The sequence below is a fragment of the Pelodiscus sinensis genome, chromosome 22, assembly GCF_049634645.1.
Source record: "Pelodiscus sinensis isolate JC-2024 chromosome 22, ASM4963464v1, whole genome shotgun sequence".
Taxonomy (NCBI): Eukaryota; Metazoa; Chordata; order Testudines; family Trionychidae; genus Pelodiscus; species Pelodiscus sinensis.
Genome location: NC_134732.1, coordinates 18058261 through 18085219, shown reverse-complemented (window position 1 = coordinate 18085219; position 26959 = coordinate 18058261). Strand labels below are relative to the sequence as shown.

The following is a 26959-nucleotide window of genomic DNA, read 5'->3' as shown; positions in this document are numbered from 1 at the left end:
ATATCAACATGGCCTCACCCAACATGCCTCACCATCACGAGCGAGACAGAGCCTTTGGATGTTGGAAACAATCTCAACGTTGGGGTTCTTTTCACTTGTTTTTTTTTCTAAAATCAGGGGGGACAAAATCTAGTTCTGGAGCTTTTGGGGTTCACCTTCTCCAGCTTTGATCTGCAGCCATGAGAGCTAAAAACATTACTGAGAGATGATCCCATAGTCACAAGACTCCAGGAGCTGGGGGTTTCAGAAAATCCACCTACTCTTGTGACGTGGGCAATACAATCGCACTCTTTGGTCATATTGCACCTCAAACATCCAGCTGGACCACAGCTGTTGCTGGATCAGAGTCCCTGTTTAGAGAGATCAACATGTAGCACCAAGAGGCTTAAAGCAAGATCAGGGGCTCATTGTGCCTGCTGTGCCGCTCGTATGCATTGTAAGAGCTAGTCCCTGCCCCAAGGAGCTTACACAATCAGAATAGATAAGAGAGGCACAGTGTGAATCAGAGAAAATGTCCCCATTGGACAGAAGGGAAACTGAGGCAGAGACATGGTCACACAGGGAGTCTGGCAGAACCAGGAATTTAAACCTGATCTCCTGGGTGCTTCTCCAATGCCTTAAACACAAGCTCCTCCTTCCTTTCCGACCTCATAGTCCCCCTCTTTGCAGGAGAGACCCAATCCAAGCCAACGATCAGTACCTGCGGGAGGTGGGGGGGCATGACAGGTAATTACAAATCATACTCTGCAGCAAATGACACCGCTGGATCAAAGTGTTATTGACTGAACACCAGTGAACAAAGAGCTAAGGTAACCTCCTGTTTCTAATGGTTAATCTCCACCATTAGCACTGGGGTGTTAAAGGAGGTTTAGGACAATTTAATAGCTCATAAAACTTTATAGCCCCTGTTGAAATTGGAGTGATAACTCCGCAGTGCAAAGCTATGCTTCCCTAAATGTCTCCCTTCGATTTTTTTTTTTCTTATTGGAAGCGTAACATCTGCTATACAACAATAAAAAGGGTCTGTTTTCTCTGTCGAGAGGCAGAAGCATTCTGGGTTTTTTTTTCATTCTGTTTATATGTTTACAGCTTAAAACTTTGGCATCTGTACGATCCTTCATTATGGAGATTCTGATCACTTAGGAAGGAAGAGACTCAAGAAGCCAAAGCTAACCTGGCCTCAATTTAACCTTCGAGCAGAATCGAAGCCAAGGGGACTCGTCCTTCCAGCCTTCAGTTTTGTCCAGGGTTCTTTGCCATTCCAAGTAATAGTGTTGTTTCATAGTGGAGCAACAAACTAGCTATCCTAGGAAGAGGGAGTATGAACTAGAGGCAAGGTCTAGAAACTGAGTTCTCCTTGGTCATTACCTTGCTGTGACACCATCGATGAGATCATTACCATGACCTCTGTAACGGCATATTAGGCTGCAGCAGAGGAGCATTGCCAGCTGATCTAGAGAAGTGATTATTCCCCTTTATTTGGCATGGGAAAGGCCACATCTGGAATATTATGTCCAGTTCTAGACCCCCCATTATAGAAAGGATGTGGACGCATTGAAGAAGGTCCAGTGGAGGGCAACCAAAGTGATGAGGGGGCTGGAGCACATGGTTTATGAGGAGAGGCTGAGGGATTTGGGCTTATTTAGTCTGCAGAAGAGAAGAGTGAGGGGGGATTTGATAGCAGCCTTCAACTTCCTGAAGGGGGGTTCCAAAGAGGATGGAGAGAAGCTGTTCTCAGTGGTGACAGATGACAGAACAAGGACCAATGGTCTCAAATTGGGAAGGTCTGGGCTGGATATTAGGAAAATCGATTTCCCTAGGAGCGTGGTGAAGCACTGGGATGGGTTCTCCAGGGAGGGGGTGGAATCTCCATCCCTAGAGGTTTTTAAGTCCTGGCCTGACAAAGCCCTGGTTTGGATGACTGAGTTGGGATTGGTCCTGCTTTTGGCAGAGGATTGTACTTGATGACCTCCTGAGGTTTCTTCCAACCCTAGGATTCTAGGATTCTGTTATAATACATGCCATTTTATCCCTCAGGCTGTATCGGAGGAGTTCTTGGTGTTAGATTTTTTTCTCCACCAAAGAGAATGAATCATTCAAAATTATTGTCATCAAATCCCTAATTCAAGCTTTTAGGCTATTTGCGAAGATACATTTCTTGATAATAATAGTGGTGTCTTCAGTCTAGCAGAGAAAGGTCTAACACAATCCAAGTGGTGGAAGCCCTTTTCCCAAATTCAGATGGGAAATAATGTGTCAGTCAGGGTTAGCAGCTTTTTTAAAAGTTCCACTCTAGAAATTATTCTGGGAAATTATTCTAGAAATTATCCTGGCCTGTGGGGTACACGGATCCCAATGGTCCTTTTTAGCTTTGGAATTGATGAAACTACAAAAGAGCATATGAAAAATGACCCAGTGCCTGACAGAAGAACTGGCAGGGGGGAGTTGAATAGTGATTCACATGAAAAAAATTAAAACTAACGTGTTAGCAAACATAAATTAGGATTTAAAATCCCAAACCCGAAAAAGAGAAGATTCACAATTCTCTTGGAGAGCTTTTTTCTGCCAGGGGTCTCGTCCCCTGAGAGCATAGTCAATGAGTTTGGTTTTTCAGCCAAAGAGCTACAGATGAATGAGTCAGTTTGGTTAGGATCTTTGTATTTCCCTGGCAATGGGTTCAGGGTGGCCTAGTGGATAAAGCGCTGGAGTGGCGCTTGCGAGAGTTGCGTTCTCTACCTCATTCTTCTGCTTCCTGACCTTGGGTATGGCCATGGCGCAGCTCTGTGCCTCAGTTTCCCCATCTGTAAAATGCGTTGAGATGTACTAATTAAGAGTTAAGTGTTACTGCCAGAGATGGCTGAGAAATTTGGAGCTAGGTTTCTGGTTCATCACTGGTTGGCTTCCAAAGATGTATAATTAGCTATCGCGTATGAGATTGTCATAGAATACAAGCTTGATGGCCGAGGTCTGGTTTGGCAAGCTCTAGGTCCGGTGACTCAGGCCTGACATGCTGGGATCGATCATACCATGGTACGGCTATAATATATCACAAGTTATGGTATGGTTTGCTGAAGGCTGTCAAGAGCTTTACATGGCACGTTCCAGGTGGCACTCAGGGCTGGCTGCCCCTAAACCCACCCCTGAGGCCAGGGCTGGCCTTACCATGAGGCGAACTGAGGCGGCCGCCTCAGTTGCCAGACTGTGGGGGGGCCACTAGGACCCAGAGTGTAGAAAATTGTGTCTGCTGCAGGTGCATATATATTCTCTCTGCTCTAGATGCACAGAGATGGCGGAGTGCTGTGCTGGAGGAAGGAGGGCACAAGAGACATAACAGGCAGGCAGGAGAAAAGGGGGTATGAGGGTGTCATTTGAGCTCCCCGCCTCAGGTGCCAAAATGTTGTGAGCCGGCCCTGCCTGAGGCTCTGCTTCTTCTGGGAGGCCCAGAGCCAAACCTCCTACCCCCACATTGCCCAGAGCCTGGTGACGTCTGTTGCCAGCCCATGGCTTGCTGTAGCATGCTATCTAGCAAAGACGATTGACTCATAGAATCATAGAACGCTAGGACTGGAAGTATCAGAGGGGTCGCCGTGTTAGTCTGAATCTGCAAAAGCGGCGAGGGGTCCTGTGGCACCTTATAGACTAACTGAAGTGTTGGAGCATAAGCTTTCATGGGCAAAGACCCACTTCTTGCATCTGACGAAGTGGGTCTTTGCCCACGAAAGCTTATGCTCCAACACTTCAGTTAGTTTATAAGGTGCCGCAGGACTCCTCGCTGCTAGGACTGGAAGGGACCTCAAGAGGTCATCAAGTCCAGTCCCCTGCCCTCACAGCAGGACCAAGCACCATCTAGACCATCCCTGACAGGTGTCTGTCTCACCTTTCTCTTAAATATCTCCAGAGATGGAGATTCCACAACCTTCTCTGGAGATATTTAAAAGCAGGTTAGATAGACATCTCTCAGGGATGGTCTAGACTCATTTACCTGGAATAGCTTATTCCTCCAGCTGCCGCTTTTTCTGGCTCCCGAGCAGCTGACAAAAGTCTCTGATGTTTTCATTAGTTCAAATGATGAATGAATCTTCCCATGCTATTTTTTTCCTTACGATGGCTCGATCATCTCCTGAGGCACAGCCTAGAGTGAAGAACCACATCCCTGCGGGCAGAACCCCAGGACTTCACTCCCCCTACATGACAGTCTTGCCCGGCTGGAATGCCTCCCATCATTTCATAGGCAGACATGGGCATGGGTTGCCACACTGCCTTCAAAGTCCAGCCATTTTTCCATCCCAGGGATTGCCCGGAGCCAGGGCTTTGGTCAGAATATTCTAGAAGTCGGGCCGAGCGGGGACGTTTGGAGCCACATCAGTTAACCCTCCAAGATAAGGCAAGTTTATACGCGTGGCTTATGTCTGGGACCATCTCTTCATTCGTCGCATTGTCGCCTTCCTGAACAACCCATGATGTTGCAAATGCAATGGCAGCAGCTGAAGGGTTAAAAAGCCTATAATGGACACCCTGGAAGGATTCCTCCTCGGGCCTCATTCATGACTTTTCCTCTGGTGAAAGATTTCCTCCCTACAATAGACGACATTTAGGCCATCAGGGGATCCTTTGCAGGAAATACTGCTTATTCCCTTACAAGTGGTCCCCCTAATTAGCAATTAGGATAATGCAATATTGAAAATGCAAGACACAAATTTAATTAGTTGTGTTTTATTAGAGTAACTAAGGAGAAGGCTCCCGGTCTCCACTGGAGGAGAGAGATCAATACAGAACATCTATTTTCACTAGAAAACAATTGCAGCTGATGGCTGTCCGCAGAGCACAGTGTGGCATGATGGAATAGCTATCCACTGCAAACCATTCCTAAGAGAGAAGGGGAAAGGTTCTTGCACCGGGCCTGGTAAATGAATGATCAATATCTCCAGGGAGCCTCTGTGTAATCTCAGTTAATGTTACAGAGCAGCTAATAGGAGCTGACACATAGCTATAGGGAGATGGCTTCCATAGCTCAATTAACTAATTATCTTTTAAGCTGCTCTGATTCAGATGGGAAATAACGGCCAAGGAGGTTTTTAATTTTGTTTCCTTTTTTTGTTTTTTTGTTTTGGGTTGGTTGCTGGCAACGCTTTGCCTCTCTCCAGCAGATTTCCTGGCCCACACGCCCCTCCCCGTGCACAGACGAAACAAAACCACACACAGCCTCAGCCACACCGGAAGGTGCCTTCCACAGATGCACTATCCCAGCACCGGGACGGCGTTCGCATACCCCGCAGTTGCGCCGCGCACACACAACACGCGTGCGCCGACCGTTCATTTCTTCCCACCTGAAGTTACGGACCCATCGACTTGCTTTCCTCAGAGACTCGCTCCTTGCACGTGTGGGCGTGTCTTCACGACAGCCTTCCCTGGGACCAAGCTCAAGAACTCCCACCCAGCCACACAAAGCTCTAGCTTCAGCAAAGATGGCTTTAAACTGGAGCCAGCTGGCCCACAGGGTACGTCTACACTGCAGCGGGAACGCAACTCCCCAGTGGGCAGACCGGCCAGTGCTCGCCGGGCTCCGGTTAGTTCGCTCAAAGAGCTGAGAGGGGTTGCACCTCCGGCTCTCAACAAGCCTCCTAGGAATGAGCTAAAGGGATCCAGCCCCGGGCTCTGCCCTGCTATTTTTAGCATGCTAGCGTGAGCCCCGTTCATGCGTGTCCCTCTCCTCAGTCTGGAAGGCTCTTGCCCAGTGGCCCTCTGAGTGAAGCTGAGTGAGCGAGGCGTTGGGGATTCAGCGACAGGCGACGGCTGTGGATCCCATTGCGCTACCAACCCAGTCGTTCTGGGCTGCTCCGGTGTTGGTGAGCAGTGTGATAAAGCTGGGCTAGCTCGAGGGGAGTAACTCCAGGGGCAGGCCCTCGGATGGGGGCCCAGTAATTTAAAAGGATCTGGAGTTCCTGGCCACCGCAACAGCCACGACGGGGTGGACGGAACTCCAGGCCCTGTAAATTGCTGTTGGAGCCCCAAGTGGTGCACACCAGGTGGAGCTGAAGAGCGACCTGGGGAAGGCTTGGTCCTAACCCCACCCTTTCTGCCTAAGCCCCACCCCTTCCAGGGTCCCAGAGCCACCCTCTATCTTGCCCAGGGCACAGTGAAGTCTGTCAGCTGCCCTGTCCAGGGCCGTAACTCGGATAACTGTTGCAGGGTACACCGGTATACACTTAGGCTATGTCTACACTAGGAGATTATTTCGAATTTACTACGTTCCACCTCTGGGCACCCGATTTTATTAATTCGAAGTTCCATGTCCTCGCTACGGGGGAGAATCGAATGGAGTCCGAGGCAGGCTCCGTTAATGCAGATGCGCTACCTCAGACTCAGAGCCCTGGGAAGTACTCTGGAGAGCTGCAGGAGGCCTCCTGGAGGCCAATAAATTTGAATAAATGGCACCGGCACGTTCACACTAACGTTATTCTGGACCGACAAGTTTGGGACCAGAGTTAATCCTCGTGAAAAGCAGGACTACAGAGTTCGAATTCCATGGCTCCTTATTCCGGAACAGCAGTCTTGGTAGTGTGGATGCATCGCTTACAAATTTGACCTTGAGGGGTTATTTTGGACTAGTGTAGCCCAGGCCCCTAGGGAGGGAAGGACTGTGGATATGGGTTGTGAAACAAGTTAACTTCTCTTTTTACTCTGACAGTAGCTACTCAGGGATCCCTTTTGCCCCACCCTGTCATCACAGTCATTTTTATCAAGGTAGCGCACCTGGTCCCTCGCTCTCAGGACTGGTCTACACATACAGCTTTGTGCCTGTTTCACCGAAATCTTTATTATTATTATTATTATTATTATTATTATTATTATTATTATTATTATTATTATTATTATCCAGTCCTCCCTGTGTGGACACACTTAAATTGGTTGACAACTGGCTTCTATCCACTGCCATTAAACAATAGGCAGCAGGTGGCATATCTTTGCCTGGCTCATTAGAGCGATTCAAATGTGATCCTTGCTCCACAGGGTTTACAATCTATGTGCATTTACAGCTACACCTGTTCTGTCAGGATCACATTATTGTATGTATTACAGTAGCATCTAAGAGCCCCAACAGGGCTCCGACCCCATTGTGCTAGGTGCAGTACAAACACGTAGTAACATGGGCAGTGGGTGAAGGTAGGGGTGGGGGAGGCGAGCCCCCAGCCCTACCCCCAGCCCTACTCCTTCTACCCAGGCCCTGCCCCTATGGGAGCCAAGGGCCCCCCAGCACCATGGAGAGGTGCAGGAGCACGAGGCCCCAGCCTCCCCGTCCCTGGAGTATTAGGAGAGTGGGTGCTCAGGGGCAGCGTAGGCGTTCTGGGGGCAGAGTCTGGGCGGGGCCAGGTTTGGGAAGGCAGAGCCTTACCCCGCCTAGAATATCCACTGCCCCTGCGTAGTTAGATAAATTTCCTGCATGCAAGAGCTTTCAATGTAATGAAATTGACAAGACAGACAACAGCTGGCAGGAAAGAAGTGTCATGCCCTTGAACAGATGAGGAAAAAAGGAGGATTAGGTGACGTGCCCAGAGCTGGCAACCGAGCCCAGATATCTTGAATTGCAGGAGGCTGCCTTGGCCACAAAGCCTTTCTTCCTCCCTTTTCAGCAATTGCCTTCCGTCAAGACAAAGGAGAGTACCACTGGCATGCTGCTGCCGGCGGCAAAAATTAGCAATTCCACGGTGCTTGCCCTGTGCTTCTCGGAGACAAGAACTTGAATCAAAAACGTCTGAGCCTGAACTAAGATCGAACTTTAAAACAAATTAGGAAGATAAAATGCAACGTCACAGTCATTTCTCAACTCTGGCTGCTGCCCACCGACTCAGCTAATATCGTTCCAACCTTTACAGGGGAGGGGGAAAAAAATAAAAGCGCAGAGCAATTCGATAGCACAAAGGGAAATAAATACACGGGGAGCCCAAACTTGTCTCAGTCTAGTGGAAGCCAAGCCTTATACGATATTTAATGTTTTCCAGGAAGATTCTTATATAAAAATCACTCAGGCTTTGATAAGATCATAGCAAGAGGACAGGAGGAAATTGCAGTCTTGCCCAATGCTTGATCTTACTCTGCTGAACTTGCTGGATCGGAGACATTATAGCCTCGCCTTAATGGCATCATATTAAGCTGAGACAACGCAGCCCTGTGACCTTGCGGTGCTTGATGGCCGTATGGGCTATTTTAATGAAAAATTGGGACTTAAGTAAATGGCCACCTATCGGCAGAAGATTGTTAACAGGATTTCTTTCCTAGGGAAGCCGTGGCGGTGGGGGAAGGGGAAGAGAATTGGTGTGTAGCAGCCAACCTCTTTCTTCAGAGAATGACCCTTTGCTAATGCTATCCTGGCCTATTATGCCAGCAGGATCCAAATCGAATAGAGTTTTTATCAGGGGCGGTGGGTGAATGCCCAGCTGGGGAAGACGGCCTGAGGCCCTGCCCCTTATGCCATGCCCCAAGCCCTCCTGGGCAGCTGGCGGAGAACGCAGGCAGTTTTGGGAAGGCATTGCCTTCCCTTGCCTACATTACCCGCTGCCCATGGCTTTAATCTCAGTGGAAGGAATGTGTCCAATTAGAACAATGAAGTGGGGAGCAGAACTCTGTTTGCCACTTGTGAATCTGGACAAACTGCCTCCGTTTGCCCTCCTTAAAACAGGCCGGAGACAGGCCTGTGTCACAGAGCTTAATAGATGGCTGTGAAGCACTTGAAGACCTTTGCACTCATGGCACTAACAGAAATGCAACACATCGTGGGCCTGGTTTGCACACTTCCCATTGATTTCAAGTACAAGTTGAACTTCTCTAGTCCAGCACCCTTGGGGCCTGGCCAGTGTCGAACCAGAGAATCTGCCAAACCCCAGAAAGTCAAAAGCGTAGTGAGTGGGTCTCTTTATTTGTCGTTCAATGAGGTGAATAAATGGAACAGTGCATGCAGGGCTGCTCAATAATGCATGGCTGTACTGATACACCCCATATAAGCCTATGCCTAGCCAAATGTTAGTGTTCCACAATTTTATTGTGTTGGCACAAGGAAATAAGTAGATTAAAGCATGAAAAGCAGGCCTACTCCTAGCAGCATGACCAATACTTCCACTGCTTGCTGGACTCTTAGAAGACTTTTAGGGGTATTTGAAAGCTAAAGCACAGCACAGAACAGTGAGCACCAGGACTCGTGGAAACAAATGTTATGGAACTGCGGGAAACTTGGCCACACCTGTGATAAGTGGACGTCCGGCTAACTACAATCCTGCCAGACCATGGTTGTCGCTGGACCAGAGAGTGCCAGAGGAAACAGGTTCAACCTGTACTATAACTATTTTCTGTCCTCGATGGAAGCCACTGTCCTTGATGGAAGCCACGCCAGAACCAACATTTCCCTTGGACAGCTAGCGAGTGTACTTAGCACAAATAATCCAGCCTTCTGTTTGTACGATCTCACGCAGCTACCCTTTCCAGGCGCACAAACTGTTTTTCTCCACCAACAAATTGAAGCTGTAAATATTGATGTCCTTTCTTTCCAAGGCTCTTTAAATGCCCTCTGATACTTAAAAACTATTAAGTGCACCCATCATTACTAACCTGTGAAGTAAATGTACCCTAATGGGCAGGCAAGCTACACTCATTCCAACAAATCATTTCTAATGAATAGCACCTGGCAAATGCATCACGTTTAAATGCCAAAGAAAATCCATCTGCGTTAGCCAGTGAAAAGAGACAGGCATATCTCCCTGGCTTTCTTTCCAAGGTAGAGAAGGGGTCTGGCTGGTAACACTTAAGTCTGACTGTTTTCAATCTGTTCCCATTCCTGCAGACAGGAATCTTCAAGGAAGATTTCCCAACAGCCGGGCTGCTCCCAGGATACAATGGAGAAAGGTCTCTCTTCTGGCTGCATGAAAAGCTTTAAATGGAAACCAGCGTTTCTCTTTGCGCACACACAATGCTTTTCTGACCCTGGGCTGACCTCACCCTCGAATCTGGGGTTCACAGCCCCAGCCTTGAACCCAGCTCTGTTTTTTCATGTTTGGCCTCTCTATTTCCTGAGGTCAGGCAGCCCACCACTCCATTAGCATGAGGCGACTCGGCGCTCATTTGCCAAAACTGACATCCTGGGAAAGTCCTGATGAATTTATGAATTAGAGGCTACAGATGCCAGTAAAAGAATTAAAGTTTGGTGGCGGGGGAAGCAGGGGGGGAGAGTTTCATTTGCAGGAAATCGTCTGGGATGCTGCTTTTTCTGCAAAACACAATCTCCTTCAAATCTTGCAAAAGCTGTTTTGGCAGCACATTTATTTGAAGGGAGACAAAAAGTTTGAAAGAAAAAGGACAGAGTGAGAGCAGGGTAGGATATCATTAAGCAAAGTTCCCCTGAGGTGAAGTTGAGTCACCTTTTGGAATTACCAATTGCAACATGAGTGGAAGGTAAAATTTATACCCAATAAATCACGTGTCAAGTGCCCACAAGGAGAGGTCATTAAACAGATGTATGAGCGAAGAGGCAAAGCCCATCTATTTAAAAAGCCGCTTCAAGTGTCACTGTCTCTCCAGTGCGCTTAGGGTCAGGTAGCTAACAAACCTAGAAGAATATTTCCTGCCTGGTGTGCTTACGGGGGGGTGACTGGGCTTTTCTTAAAACAACTCTATCCCAGGTCAACGCCACTCAATGGACAAGATGTGAAATGAGCAAGCATCAAATAGCACATCAAACAAATTGGGAGGCCTGGCCGGAAGGAGTGATGGATGGGGATGCATCTGTGATTAATAATCAAACCCAGAGCTTTTACTGGGAGTCATGTGGAAAATGTGGCTTTAGAAACATTTGACTAGATCCTAAACAAGTGATGTTTTTCTTTCTTTGTTTTCTTTTCTCCGCCCAGCTCTCCGGCCTCACTGTGTACCCTCTCCCCTGCTTTGCTTTTCTTGACTGGCTTCTCTAATTAAAATCTTTGATTATCTTTACCTGCTCCTAGGGGCAGCTCTAAGGGCTCCTGTTCTGCTTTGATTTATGTCTTGTGTATCGCAGGCTTCAGCAGAAAAATAATTGACCAAATGATAAAAGGACACTAAGTAGCTCCTCATTCAAATGCTGGTGGTGTCCTAGCTGTGTCGTTCTGCCTAGGAACTGCTGAGACGTTCCGTTTAAATGTCCCACAGCTGGGAACTGAGATGACCTGGTGTAAAAGTAAGTTGAGGGCAAATAGAAGGAGAGAAACTGAGGGTGCTCAAAAGCCATGATCAGTCTGTGACCAAGTGTGTTAATCGGGGGGGGGGGGGGTGTTAAATGGTTCTCATGCCTCAGCTGATGAGTTCAGGGGGCTGGAGGGGTATTATTTTATCTTATTGCATAATTAACCAGGTTCATTATGAGGAGACTCTCGCTTAAATCTGAAGCATCAAGGTACTGGGAATGGGTAGGACCCAGTGTGCCCTGTAAACTGAGTACTTGGGCAATACAGGAGTGCTTGGGCGATTGAATCACACCAGGAGAGATTCAAATGCTGCCCAGCTGATTAGCAGAGTGCCCATAGCCGGCAGCATGTGTTTCTATTCATGGTGCACATCTGCACAAGTGCACTTAACAAAACTTATTCTGTACCATGTACGGGGAAAAAATAGAGGGAATATAGGGTAGGACCCTAGGCCTGAAGGACCACTGATCTGCTCTGAAATGGCAAGTCTTATATTCGAGTGTATGAGTTCTACATTGCTGCGTGTTTGCTTTCTAGTCACAGCCTTCTTGCTTCATGGGGATTTGGTTGGATGTCAGGTCCAGGTCTTTTGCTCCCTGGGACTGTCGTAGCTGAAGCCAGTATAGAATGCCACCTTGGGAAGGCAGAGGAAGGCTTGTGTTGATCCAGTGTCACTCCTCTGGCTGACGAAAAAGAGGATGATAAGTAGAGCCCTAGGCAAATACAAAAGTAGTATCATGCACAAAAGTTATGCACTTGTGCGGCCACTCAGGAAAGATTCAAATGCCACCCTGCTGATTAGCAGAGTGCTCACAGTTAGGTTTTGTGTTTCTATTGGTGGTGCACATTCACACATGCTTTGATGCACATAAAAATATTCTACACGTGGATGGAAAAGACTAGAGGGACCAATGATACCAGGGATCTAAAGCAGGTATCTGTGGATTGGCAGGGCTGTAATGATAAGACAGTCCCAAGGAAGGACTCCCAGCCAGTCCTCCTTAGATGGAAGTATTTAATTGTGCTAAGAGTGAGGAGAAAGACATAAAGCTGGGAGGAATGTAGAGGGGAAATCTTCAAAGCCCCACTAGAGAAGCATCATCTTTGCTTTTAAGTCTTTCAGAAACGCTGTGTAAGATACAAAGCTGCCTTCAGATATCTTTCAGCTCGTGGCTGATGCTTACTCAACAGATTATCCTAGTTACACTCACAACTACAGCGGTGCAAATAACCTTTTTTGTTTTGTGGCTATTCAGAATAACAATAAAACTATTTGTTGTGGATCATCCTGAAGTAAAAATGTATTGACATTTTTGTTGACGCACAAAATTGGGGGGAAAAATTGTTTTGGGTGAAACAAAATGTTGCTTTTGATCCAAACGAGTGTTTGGATTTTGTTTTTGTTTTTTTTAATTTTGTTATTGAGCCTTTTAAACTTGTAAAGAAATTGATGTAAATTTCAAAATGGAAAATTGTATCAGATCAAAATGTTTCATTTTTTCACCATTTTTTTTCTTGGGGGGGGGGGGGGGGAGCGGAAATCAATCCAAATAAGTCAGCAAAAATCAACATGAATTCACAAAACATTTTGGCCAACCCGAATCTGGATTTTTCAGAAAAAAAGCTTCAGACACAAAATTTCACCCGCTCTATCTGCAACATTGCAATGGCTGTTTTCAAGGCTGATCTATCCTGGCACAGTTCCTCCAGACAACTAATTTGCTTGTCAGCAAAACTTGCTGGAGTCTTCTCTTTCTGTCTCCTTTCCCTTTTGAATAAGACTAGTGAGAAAAGCCCTTTCTCCCACCATGACAGTGAGAGTCCCCCATTCTCTTCTATGGTGTCTCAGGGCATGTCTTCAGTACATGGATCGAAGGGCTGTGATCAGTCCAGCGGAGGTTGATTTATCGTGTCTAGAACAGACAATAAATCGACCACTGAGAGCTCTCCCGTCAACAGCGGTACACCACCAAAACAAGAAGAGTAAGGGGAGTCAATGGGAGAGCGTTAGCTCTTTACTTAGCATAGGGAAGTCACTGTGATAAGCAGACCTCTAAGTACTCAACTTTAGCTACTTTTTTCACATAGCAGAAGTTGCATAACTTTGGTCAACAGCCCACGATAGTATAGACAAGGGCTCAAAACCTGGCTATTGCTGTGTCTCACTGGCTTATTACAATGGCTACAAATAGCTTTGTGGCCTTCTCTGCTGGGAAATGGAAAAAGTGCCACCCTTTGGAAGAGGCTGTGTTTTTACTAGCACTGGGATTGTGCTTGGGCCTCCGTTGAGTAGAACTACAGAACCAAAGGACGAATTCTGAAGTCTCTATGCAAGCAAGTCTCTATTGACTCCAAGGTCTTGAATAATGACCATGGGCTCAGATCCCACAATGAGATTTGGGCTCTTTAAGTTTATCTGCATTATTCATTAGTGTTGAAGAGAATTGAAGCTACACCGCCTTTGATTTCTCACCCTAGCATTCCCCTGAGACCCGAAGGGCTAGTGAAGGGTTTGTCATTAATACTGCAGTGGGAAGAATGCATTGTTTACCATGTGATCATTGAAAAGGGGATGTTTTTGTTGCCAAGGAACTATTTTTAATTCTAATGTAGATCCAGTTTGGACAATGGTCTAGCTACTCTGTGGGTTGTTTTCAGAAGAAAGGCAAACTTCAGGATTTCCTCTATGCCCAGGTACCCAAGTGTAACCACCCGGAAATGTACAGGTGTCAGCAAGTGACATTTGGCCCTGTCTCTGAGTGCATAGTAGAACAGCAGACTTCTGTCGTTCTAGAGATTTGACAAAGATGTGGTCTAGTGGGCAGGACACAGGACTGGGGGCCAGGGACCAGTGAAGTCTCATCCTGCCAATGGTGCTGATACCTGTGAGGTAGTTGCTTCACTTCCCTAAAGAGGAGATCACATAGATTTAATAAATCCATGTCCATCTCTGCAGCACATCCCACGAGCAGGGGGTGAGGTTCTGTGGTCTGCAATGGATAGAAGGTCAGACTAGATTCTGATGGCCCTTCCTGGCCTTAAAGTCTATGAAGCTTATACAGGGCTACCACTCGCATCCTTGTGTCCCGTAAGTACGAATGGAGAATCTCTGCAGAATGAGACCTTTAACAGGCACTTGAGCAATTCTGATTCCATCCAGTAGAGGGCAGGAGCACATGAGCCAATCCATCACAGTGGTATTTCTTCCCACCCGATCCCTTTAAAAAAAAAGTAATGACAAATTTAAGATGAAGGATGTATGTTCATTTATATATTAGGGGGTCATTTACATAATTCCCTCCTCTTGAAGTATTACAAGGGGAAATCCTTTGGCCTTTGTGGCCCTGGATAATGCTGGCCCCGTCTGGCCTTTAAAGTCTAGGAATTGTCTTCCATTGACTCATTCAAATGGGTAAATCACTTGCAACAGGAATTTAAAGGATTCTTGTTTTTCCGTCTTCTCTGGCCCTTATCCAGCAGATTACACCTGTGGCAACAGAGAAAATTACTGAGTTTCATATACAGAGTATACATTCCATGGACTATATGGCCTATAAATATGTGTGCAGGACATATTTGGCACCACGTATTCCTGTAAGTGATGTCATCTTTGGGAAGTTACTTAGCAACCATGGAAAATGTTTTGGAGGTTTTAATTTTTCAGGATGGTATATTTATGTAGTTCAGCTAATCAGCTTGCTGGCAAGTCTGCAGCAATGATCTCATTTTCTTCATCATTATTTTATGTGAATTGGGCTTTTAGCACTAAAGAGACCACAAAGATTTAATTCAAAAAATGGGATTGCTTTATGTTTCCAGGGTATCGTTAACATGGCATCTACACAAATAACCATGGTAACAAACGGGTAATTAGTGTGTATATATGGTACTTATTATTAATATAGAAACAGGGTAAGTTCCAAATCAACACAGATTACAGTACATTATTACCATAGTAATTACCTACAGTAACACACACAAATTGAACTAAATGGCCAATTGAACTAGAGTGAATGGCTTTTTATTCCAGTACCTAAATAATGTGCATTCGTGGCTGAATAGTTCAAGGTAAATAAAACTGTTTTTAATTTATTGCCAACTTCTTTTTTTGGCAGGGGTGGGAGGAGGAGTGACTAATTTAACATTTAGCTAACTGCAATATAATTACTGGATGGGTTCCACCATGGAAGCAATGCTCCACTCTTCTGAAAGGACAAAAAAGATAAAAGTTATTGCTTTTCCAGTTTCTTAGCAAGTTTACTTCTAGCCATGAAGTAACATAACATCTTAAAGGGACAATGCCAAATAACTTTAGGCCCTGCATTTCGACTTTATTTTTTTTTTAAATGAGAAAGAGAGAATCTGTGTGTGGAGGGGGGTGGAAAAAATGATAAAACATGAACAAAAATGCCATTGTAATTGCATTAAAAACAATAAAAATAGGGTCTCCTTGAACTGAACATCACTCGTTTTGCACACTAGCACAGACATTTTGCACTAGAGCCCTTGAAACAGTCGGTGAAATAGACTTTAAACAAAAAGTGAAACTGACTGGTCTGGTGATGTGGTAAAGTGCAAAAAAGTAAGCAAACTGCATAAAATGAGATATCATTTTAAATGCTTTAATTTTTAAAAAGGCATTATATTATATTCCATCACAGGTCCCTCTAGAAATAAAATTTGTTGGCCTATATTTGTGGCACGAGGGTAAAACTGAAACAATAAATTAAAATTTGAACTCCCACCATAGAACCCTAGCACAGGTCAGTCTTTACATGGGTGTAGTCCAGGGTTGGAATATTAGGAGTATTGATATTCGGGACAATTGTTTGGGACAATACATTATATAGGATGCATTTATACTATTACCTTGCCTTTCCCACCAATTCCCAAGCCTTATGTCTCTTTGGCTATGTCTAGACTTCAGCACTTTTTTGGGATACCGGAAAAGCAATGCTGCGTCCAAAGAATACGTCGGCTTTTCTGAAAAAAATTTCAAATACGCAGACACACTCTTTCGCCATCCCTGTAAACCTCGTTCTACGAGGCATAAGGGATGTGTTGAAAGAGCAGGTTTTTCCAAAATTTGGCACCATATAGACATGCCAAGTTTTGGAAAAGCCTCTTTTGAAAGAAAATCAGAAAAAGACGCAAATTGCATATCTCTTTCCGATTTAACTCTTCAGTCTAGACGTAGCCTTTCTTCCATCCATTCTCTCTTGGTATAACCCTATATTATGTTTTCTCAGGCAGAAGGAATGGCCTTTTGACTTGAAGATGAGAGAGCTCTGTGCCACTCAAAAGCGTGTCTTTCAGCAAGGGTATGGCTACACAGCAACATTATTTCAAAATAACCAGCGTTATTTTGAAATAACTTAGTCCGCATCTACACAGAAGGCAGTTATTTTGAATTACTGTCAAAATACTGTCAAGCTAGATGACTTCTTACTCCAACTCCTGTAACCCTCATTGTACAAGAAGTAAGGGAAGTCAGAGGTAGAGTGCTGTATTTGAACATAAGTTCTGTGTAGACACTCCCAATTTCAAAATAAGCTATTTCGAAATAAGCTACACAATTGACGTAGCTCAATTTGCGTAGCTTATTTCGAGTTAAGCCCTGCTGTGTAGATGCACCCTGATAGAAGTTGGTCCAATAAAAGATATTACCTCATCCACCTTGTCTGTCTTTTGCTTGATTGTACGGCTCCTGCCACAATGACACCCTGAATAGTGCTTCTAGTTTTTATCATCAGATAAATAATATGAGTAGTTCTATAGATTATAAATTCTCCAGGACAAGGGCTTGACTTTTACTGTGTGGCTGTATCTAGACTGGGCAGTTTTTCCGGAAAATCAGCTGCTTTTCCGGAAAAACTTGCCAGCTGTCTCCACTGGCCGCTTGAATTTCCGCAAAAGCACTGACTTCCTACTGTAAGAAATCAGTGCTTCTTGCGGAAATACTATGCTGCTCCCGTTCAGGCAAAAGTCCCTTTTGCGCAAAACTTTTGCGCAAAAGGGCCAGTGTAGACAGCTGAGATTTGTTTTGCGCAAAAAAGCCCCGATCGCGAAAATGGCAATCGGGGCTTTTTTGCGCAAAAGCGCGTCTAGATTGGCCACGGACGCTTTTCCGCAAAAAGTGCTTTTGTGGAAAAGTGTCCGTGCCAATCTAGACGCTCTTTTCCGAAAATGCTTTTAACGAAAAACTTTTCCGTTAAAAGCATTTCCGAAAAATCATGCCAGTCTAGACGTAGCCTGCATGTACAGCACCTAACACAAAGGAGCCCTTGATCTTCATGAAAATAAATAATCAAAATACTCTTGTCAGGTTGGAAGGATCCTAACATTCCTTGGGGAACCTCTGTGATTCCAGCACGATTGCTTTCTCATTTTCATGAGTAAGAAGAGCCGAGTAGGACAGGAACAAAGCAGCAGAAGAGTGCTTGAGAAACAGCAGAGGGTCTGTTGTTGCACAAGGCTACCCGGGCCATGCAAAATAGCCTCCTATGTTGTTTGTCACGTCCTGTTATTTTTAGTTCTTATTTTATGGCTTGAAGACCTGTTGCCACTAGTGATGTGGTTAACACATCCAAGACTTAATTCCTTTAAATAAAACATTGGCAACAAATAATTCTGCTGGGGATTTTTTGCACAATGAGTAAAGTCCTACCTAGTCAGCATCAGGGAGGGTAAAACAAAAACTACACATGCACACACACTCTCAAACAGAAGAACACTTATGGACAGACTTTTCCAATCTGGTTTGCGCCTGGCCTTTTTGTAAATGTTGGTGTGCAGTATTGCAGGTATAATCATTTTTGCACCCAAATTGCACCCTTCCCAGGCAAATGCCCTGGGCCATGCTGGAACCCACTGCACCACCTTACCTTTGGGGCCTCCCTCATCCTGCCTCCCTCCAGGTTGGCGTGAGTGTTGGCTGTCCCTTTAGCTCTCAGGCATAGGACTTCAACCCACCACCTTGCCCTCCCCAGGTAAATGCCCTAGCCCCTAGGCCACACTGGAATCCACCCCATGATCTTCCCTTCAGGGCATCCCTTATCCTGCCTCCCCTATGGCTAGGTGCACTAAATGCATGAACAACGGTCTTCATACTCATAAATTCTGTGTGTCCATACACATGGGGTTCTGTGGATGAAAATGTCATGGTCTCTGTTGAAGTGTGCCTCTTAAAAATTATTATTCTGGGTTCTTTTGGTGTTGTATTATAACTTTCTGGAATCTTCCTTCTTGGAAGGAATGTCTTAAATATTTTCTTTGATTTAAGAACATAAGAATGGCCTTTCCTGAATCAAACTAGTGGTCCATTTCACCCAGTATCCTGTCTTCCAACGTGCCAGATGCTTCAGACCAGAGATGCTCTGAACAAATTTCCTTCAGTGGAGAAAGTTGCTTTGATCCCACTTAAACAAAGTTTCTCCTGTCTTATAAAGAGGGAGATGTGCAGAAGTTTTCTGTTTTCCTACCACTGGAACAGAATAAAGACTGCACACTTATTCATAGCTCTTTCACCCACTTTCCATTAGATGAACATTAGTATTTCAACTGGCTGTTGGTAATTCAGACAAGATGCTTCTTGAGCCGAGTAAGCAGTACAGCAATGAAGTGTACATTGTGTTTCGCTGATAGGGACAAATGGCACACAAGGGACAATGGTGAAGCATGACTTTAGTTGCTAGCTCCATGACTTCAGAGGGCATAATCATTCTTTTTTAGCCTCCCTGCGATGAAATAGATACACAGACAGACGTTTATGTGAGACCAGACAGACAGACCCTACTGCACAAAAATATTATTCTTTTTAGTACTTTAAAAAAATCCAACACATCTTTAAAAGGCCTCGGCTCTTTATTAGTATGTTTCCATTTGGCACGCGAGAGAAACTGTTCTTTTATCGGGGCCATCTTTTATTGTGTATTACCTTTTGATTTGCGGGGAAATTGTTATTTTAGCAGGCAAGCATTTAAATATGTCTCAGTATATTTGGTTTGGCTCGGGGAGCATGGAAAATATATTCTTTTAACAAGCGTTCATTTAACAGTGGGTTTCCATAAAGCCAAATTGTCTGCAACTCAATTTTTATGCAATCCCATCTGTATTCTCTGTAATAACTCTTTCCAAATCCCAAACCCACCTAATACTGTTCCAGTGCTTTCTGGATGGCCTGCCAGGCCAGAATTGTATGCGACTCTTTTTACTGTGCAGCAGAAATAGCAATATTTATCATTACCATGCAGTGCTGTCGGCTTTGGCCTTCCCACCCTGCCCTCCACTCCGGAGCCTGACTCACATAGTGGATGCCACTTGAAATTAACAAGCATTAGAGCTCATTTCTGCAGCCCCTCTTCTGACACAGCTGCAGCTGTTCATTACCTGCATGCAATCAAATCCCTTTTAGGACATGTTTGGTGCTCAGTTTGTTGTTTCTTTCCCATTCATGTGACTAATAACATGGCAGGGGCTGTTTTGTACTAGGGCTGCGGATGAATCGTGGTTAACTTAAGCAATTCACTCAAAAATGTAATTGCCATTGAAAACAATTAATCGTTGTTTTAATTGCGCTGTTCAACAATAGAATACCAACTGAAAGCTATTAAATAGTTTGGGTGTTTTTCTACATTTTCAAATGTATCAATTTTAGTTACAACACAGAACACAAAGTGCTCACTTTATATTATTTTTATTACAAATATTTTCACAGCAAAAATGATAAAAGAAATCATATTTTTCATCACCCACAAGTATCATAGTGCAATCTCTTAATTGTGAAAGTGCCATTTTTACAAACACAGATTAATTTTGTGACATAACTGCACTCAAAACCAAAACAATGTAAAACTGTAGAGCCTACAAATCCACTCAGTCCTACTTCTTGTTCAGCCAATGGCTCAGACAAAGAAGTTTGTTTACATTGATGGGAGGTAATGCTGCCTGCTTCTTATTTACAATTGTCTCTCCCCCACCATGCCTTCTGAGAATTGGCTTATGAATATGCATAACTCAAAGGGTATGTCTACACTAGCCACCCTAGTTCGAACTAGGGTAGCTAATGTAGTCATTCGAACTTGCAAATGAAGCCCGGGATTTAAATATCCCGGGCTTCATTTGCAAGTTCCTGGGTGCCACCATTTTTAAATGCCCAGTAGTTCAGACTCCCTGCCCATGGCTACACGCAGCACTGGCTAGGTAGTTCAAATTAAAGCCCCTAATTCGGACTACCATTAACCTCCTGGGTAACGGTATTAGGGGCTTTAGTTCGAACTACCTAGCCCGTGCTACGTATAGCCACAGGCAGGGAGTCCGAACTACGGGCATTTAAAAATGGCGACGCCCAAGAACATGCAAATGAAGCCTGGGATATTTAAATCCCGGGCTTCATTTGCAAGTTTGAATGACTACATTAGCCACCCTAGTCCGAACTAGGGTGGCTAGTGTAGACATACCCAAAGATACTTCATGCAAAACAGGTCATGTAGCATCCATTTTACAGTTACGGTCCACTGAACTGTATAGCCTATTTTTGTGCATGTGTCATTCAGTGGCCCAGCCATCATGGGACAGACAGGTGGGCCCCAACTTTGGGTGAGTGGGCAATGACTGGGGGTAGCAGCCATGGGGCCACCTCTCTCCCTCCCCCAGCCAGCTTTGGAAGGGGGCAGGATAGATGCTCTGGCCAGGATCCCTATAAAAATCTGTGTCCTACACCCCCCCAGCCACTTCACTTTCCCTCACTCCCCTGCCAGGAATGGGGGAGTGGGGGCATGGACTTGCCTACTGTTCCAGGGGAGTGGGGATTGGGGCTTGCCCTGCTCTGCCAACCAGTGCTCCCAGCAAGGGTGTCAGGTTGGGGCATGGAGGCTCACTGCTCCCTGTCAGGTGGGCCGGACAGCAGAACAGGGCAAGCCCCTGCATTCTGACCCCACTCCCTGCTGGGAGCACCAGGCGGCAGAGTGGGGCTAGCCCCTGACCCCAGTCCCCTGGCTCAACTGGAGCACTGGGCAGAGAGGGGCAGACCCCTAGCCCCGGAGGAAGCAGAGGCAGCACAGAAAGCAGGAGGGCCTGGCTTCTAAGTGAGTGGGCCCAGGCCCACTTTGAGTTACCAGGTGTCTGGTATTGGCCTGGACAGTCCGGTATTTGTGGCCTCTGTCTGGTAAAAAAAAAAAAAAAAAAAAAAAAACAGAAAATTGTCCGTTATTTTCTGTTTTTCTCAGATGGAAGGCTGCTTGGGACATTCTTCCCCTGCTGCATCTGGCAGGGGCCAGGGGAGCGGGGACCATGGGGATTCAAAGGTGCAGGCGAAGTGCCTTTTTTTTTTTTGTGCGGCTGGCTTTTGGGGGGGGGGGGGGCGTTTTCTCAACAACTTTGGTATCTGGCAACCCTACCCACTTGTGGCTATGGCTCTGGTACCATTCTTGTGTGCAAAAGTAGAACTATGAAGTGTGGGTCTGTTTATAGAGTCTAATGATTCACCACTGGTGAATACTCTTGTTTGTCCTATATGCCCAAATGGTGATTGGGCCTAGAAAGACATGTGACCCTGCCACTTGGTACTGGAATCCATCTTGAATGTGGTACTTTTCCATGAGGGGGCGCTATCAAAGGGTTCCCGCTCTGGGGGAAAGTCTATTTAAGCAATAAGAAGCAATCAGCCTTTGTCTCCAACTGGCCCTTTGAAACTGCATGGTTCACCCTAAGACGATACAAAGAACTTAAGGCTCCGTAGACCCAAGTCAGAGTAAAATATCAACTGATCTGAAGCTTTTATCTGAGATAAGAACAGCTGTTTAGGGCAAAAATTGGCATGTAACATGTTTCTTAGTGGATCAGAACTAGCTAAGCATTTTTTGTTCATTTTAATTTGGTAACTTACTTTGATCTGATGGTTTTCACTTGAAATCACTTAAATCCTACAATTTGTACTTAATAAAAAGACTTGTTTATTATCAAGCCCAGTGTAAATAATTGTTACGGGGGCGGGGAGCAACTCCTGTGCATCTCTTTCTTTCATTAATAAATGGGTCGACCTGACCTTATTCGCTTTCTCTGTGTGAAACTTTTACAGAGAATAAGACAGATTATTTGGGAGTTTGGTCCAATTTGGGGGTTGGTTTTCTGGCGCGGTCTATGCAGCACTTATTTCAAAATGACGCGCTGTTCCAAAAAGCGAAGTGACTCACCTCGGTGTAGTAACTGTCGTTCTTCGAGATGTGTGTCCCCATGGATGCTCCACTGTAGGTGCTGGGCTTGCCCTGGCACCACAGAATGGAGATTTTTCTCATAGCAGTACCTGGCTGGACCTCTCATGCACTATGGCGTCTCGCGGCATTCGTGCTCTTTTTTGTGAGTGTGCGGTCCGGCTCCCGCCAGTTCCTTGAGTCCGCCTCGGAATCTGGAAGACCTAAAGGAGAAGGACTCTGAAGCGGGGAGGAAGGCAGGTAATGGAGCACCCCCGGGGACACACATCTCAAAGAATGACAGTTACTGCACCGAGGTGAGTAACTTTGCTTTCTTCTTCGAGTGATGTCCCCGTGGGTGCTCCACTGTAGGTGTCTGAGCAGCAGTACTCCACTGAGCAGGAAGGAGGGAAAAGTGGAGTCCCTATTTATCTGCTGAAGAGAGCACTGCTGATGCCACCGCAGTATCTGAACGCCTCCCCTGATGTATAGCATAATGTTTTATAAAGGTGTCATGTGAGGACCAGGTGGCTGCTCTGCATATGTCTTTAAGGGGAACACCCTTGAGGAAGGCCATTGAAGCTGCCATTGCTCTTGTGGAACGGTCTCGAGGTTGTGTCAGAAACAGAATACGCTTGGAGGCATAGGCCTCAGTTATACAGGTGGTTATGAGTTTTGAGATGCGCTGGGATGATATTGGGTGTCCTTTCGATCTCTCGGCCAGAGACACAGTCAGTTGGGCAGTTCTTCTGAAAGATCTTGTGCATTCTATGTAAAAAGCAAGAGCTCGTCGAATATCAAGTGTATGGAGGGCCGCTTCTCATGGGGAGGCATGAGGTTTCAGGTGAAAAGATGGGAGGACAATTGGTTCATTCACATGAAAGTTTGATGATACTGTCGGGATAAATGTTGGGTGAAGTCTTCGGACTATGCTATCCTTATTGAAGATGGCATATAGGGGTGTTGCCATAAGAGCTGATAACTCACCAACTCTACATGCTGACGTAATGGCAAGAAGAAAAACTACCTTCATGGTTAATGTCTGAAGCAGTATGGTAGCGAGTGGCTCAAATGAGTTAAAGCTTCGAGTACAACATCTAAGTTCCACACTGGAGGAATGGGTTTATGGGGAGGGCTTAAGTTCGTAAGGCCCTCCATGAATTACTCCATGATTACTCCATGAATCTTTTTGTGGTTGGGTGGGCAAAGAGGGAGGTGCCCACAATATGTTGTCTGAATGCTGAAATGGCCGCTAGATGAACTCTGAGAGAGGCTAATGACAGTCCTGTGTGTTTTAGGTGAAGCAAGTAATCGAGGATAACGTGAAGTGGAGTCGATTCGGGAAGCTCTTGCTGTGTGGCACACCAGGAGATGAACCTGCGCCATTTTGAAAGGTAAGTGGTTCTGGTTGTTTGTCATCTACTGTGGATGAGAATGTGTTTGACTTGTGTGGAGCAAAGGGATTTAGAAGGATTCAGCCAGTGAGGTTCAGCATGTGAATCTGGGGGTGTCGTAATGAGCTTTGGTTCTGTGTGAGGAGGTTCGGGAGGGCTGGAAGTAGAAACAGTCTGCATGGTGAGATGTCTCGGAGGAAGGGGAACCAGTGCTGATGTGCCCATGCTAGGGCTATCAGTATGACCATGGCCTTGTTCGTTCTCATATTCTGCAGAACTATGGGGATGAGAACTGTCGATGGGAAGGCATATAGGACAGGTCCGTTCCAGTTGGTGAGGAATGTGTCCTCTAGAGAGTCCAGACTGAGTCCTGCTCTGGAGCAGTACTTCTGACATTTTTTGTTGTGACAAGTGGCAAAGAGCTCTATTAGGGGAGTGCCCCTGCGTTGGAAGAGAATATGGAGGACCCCATCGTGTAATTCCCACTCATGATCTGGGACGAGGTGTCTGCTGAAAAAATCCACTGCAACGTTTGTAGTTTCAAGTAAAGTAGGATGCCACAGGTGTTATGGCGAATGCACCAGTTCCAAAACCGGATTGCCTCTGCACAAAGGGAGCAGGATCGAGCTCCACCTTGATGGTTCACATAATACATTGCCACAACATTGTCCGTGAGGATTCTCACTGTGGTATTGCAGATGCGTTCATGGAAGTATCTGCACATGTTGAAAATCACCCAGAGCTCCAGACGGTTTATGTAGAGTCGTGTCTCTGATGGTGACCATTGGCCCTTCGTGGACATGGTGCCCATATGTGCGCCCCGTCCTAGGAGGGAGGCGTCGGTGGTGATGTGCTGCGAGGGTTGCTGTTGGTGAAAGGGTACACTGGTAAGAAGGTTTGTGTGATTCGTCTACCAGCAGAGAGACTGAAGGACAGATTGAGGAGGGGTCACTGGCCTGTAAAGGTCGCGTTTCATGTGACTGTATACAAGTGCTAGCCAACACTGGAGGGTGCAGAAATGTAGTCTAGGGTAGCGTACCACATAAGTAGTGGTGTGACCCATGAGCTTTATACAAATGATTGTCTGAACAGTTGGGCTGCCTCGAATGATTTGTATCAGTTCTTGAATGGTGTGGAATCTTTGGAAGGGTAAGTATGCCCTGGCGGTGTTTGCATGTAGCTGGGCACCAGTGAATTCCAGCTCTTGAGTAGGGTGAAAAGTGGACTTTTGGTCGTTGATAAGAAGTCCGAGGGTGTGGAAGGTTTTCATGGTGGTGAAGACCATATTGAGTACTTTGGTACGAGTGTAACCCTTGAGTAAACAATTGTCCAGATAAGGAAATATGATTACTCCTTGTTGGCAGAGGTGTGCCACTACTACCACCAGGATTTTTGAGAATACCCTGGGGGCGGACGAGAGGCCAAATGGTAGGACTTTGTACTGATAATGATCCCTACTAACTGTAAATCGTAGGAATTGTCTGTGTGCTGGATGGATTGAAACATGAAAATACGCGTCCTGGAGTTTGAGGGCAGCAAACCAGTTGTCGCAATCCAACATGAGCATTATAGCAGCAAGTGTCAGCATCTTGAATCATTGTTTTTGTAGAAATCTGTTCAAACAGAAGAGATCTAGTATTGGTCGCCATCCCCCCGACGTTTTTTTGAGTGAGGAAATAATGGGAGTAAAAGCCCTTTCCCTTGAACTCGTCCGGGACTGGTTCTACCACCCCTAAGGAGTGCAGATGGTTGACTTCGATGCATAGCAGGGCTTCATGAGATGGGTCTCTGAAGAGGGACCGGATGCAGGGTGTATTGGGAGGAATGGCGAGGAAGGGAATGGAATATTCTGACTGAACTATTTCCAACACCCACTCTTCTACGGTGATTGTGGCCCATTGGTGATGAAACGGACTTAAACGTTGGTGAAAGAGGAGGATGTGGTGACCCTGCTGCTGTAGGAGACTGTCTGCGTACCCCTGACCAAGACATCAAACCTGTTCTTAGTTGTTGCTGCCATTGTTGTCTGACATATGGGTCATACCATAGTTGGTAAGGAGTATATCAACATCTCCTCTATGGCGGGGTATGCATACCCAATGTCCGAAGGGTTGTGCGGGAGTCCTTGGAAGACTGTAATACGCTATCAGTCTTTCCAGCAAACAGTTTGTCCCTGTCAAATGGTAAGTCTTCGATTTTATTTTGTAGGTACTTTGGGACTCCCACTGCTTGAAAGTAAGATGCTCGCCTCATGACTACCACCGGGGCCGTGGAATGGGCTGCTATATCCGCCACATTCATTGCTATCTGGAGGGCCATTCTCACCGATGTATAGCCCTCCTGCACAACCGATTTTAGTATGGGCCTTTTAGACTCTGGCAGGTGATCCAACAGTGGCGTCAGCTTTGTAAATGTATCGAATATGTGATTAGAGAGATGTGAAGTGTAATTGGCAATTCTGAGCATAAGTATTGTGGATGTGTAGACTTTTCTGCCCAATAAATCAAGTCTTTGTCTGGAGGCATGTTTGTATTGCAGTATTTTTAATCTTTGATGGGCCGCGTCCACTACTAAAGAGTTGGGCTGGGGATGGGTGAAAAGGAATTCCATACCCTTGGGAGGTACAAAATACTTTCTGTCAGCTCTTTTGCTGGTTGGTGGTGCAGAGGCTGGGGTTTGCCAGTTTTCCTCAGAGACCTCCCAGATAGCTTTGTCTAGAGGGATAGCTAGCCTTGATTTATACTGTGGCTGGAGATTTTTAAGAAGACAATGCTTTTTGTCCTTTATTTCATCCAGCGGTATCTCTTAGCTAACCACCACTCATTTGAAGAGTTCTTGGAACAGCTGGAGGTCGTCTGGTGGGGAAATGTCCCCAGGAATGACGGCTTCATCTGGGGAAGGAGAGTGGTCAGTAGGAGACACCTCTGGTGGGTGTTCCTCAGTGGAAAAGTGGGTGTCATCTGGCTCTGATGAGAGTTGAGGTGGAGATGTCGGTTGCCCTGTTGGAGTAGGAGGAGCTGGAGTCGGTGAGTATCTAGAAGATGCGCAGTCACAATATGACCTTCCATGCGATCTAGACCTATATTGGTATGAGTGAGTACCTATTATGTGAATCATGGTGGTAACGGTCGTCACGGTGGTAAAGTCTATCCAGTGGTGAAGGCCTGTC

General features: G+C 45.8%; 1 long non-coding RNA gene across 1 annotated transcript; it reads left to right on the top strand.

Moving 5' to 3' along the window:
* The first annotated feature begins 10772 nt into the window (after window positions 1-10772).
* LOC112543613 (uncharacterized) lies at window positions 10773-26260 on the top strand. Its single transcript, XR_003086843.2, has 3 exons — window positions 10773-11200; window positions 23695-23790; window positions 25999-26260. It is a non-coding gene; the product is annotated as an uncharacterized LOC112543613 (long non-coding RNA).
* The last annotated feature ends 699 nt before the right edge of the window (window positions 26261-26959 follow it).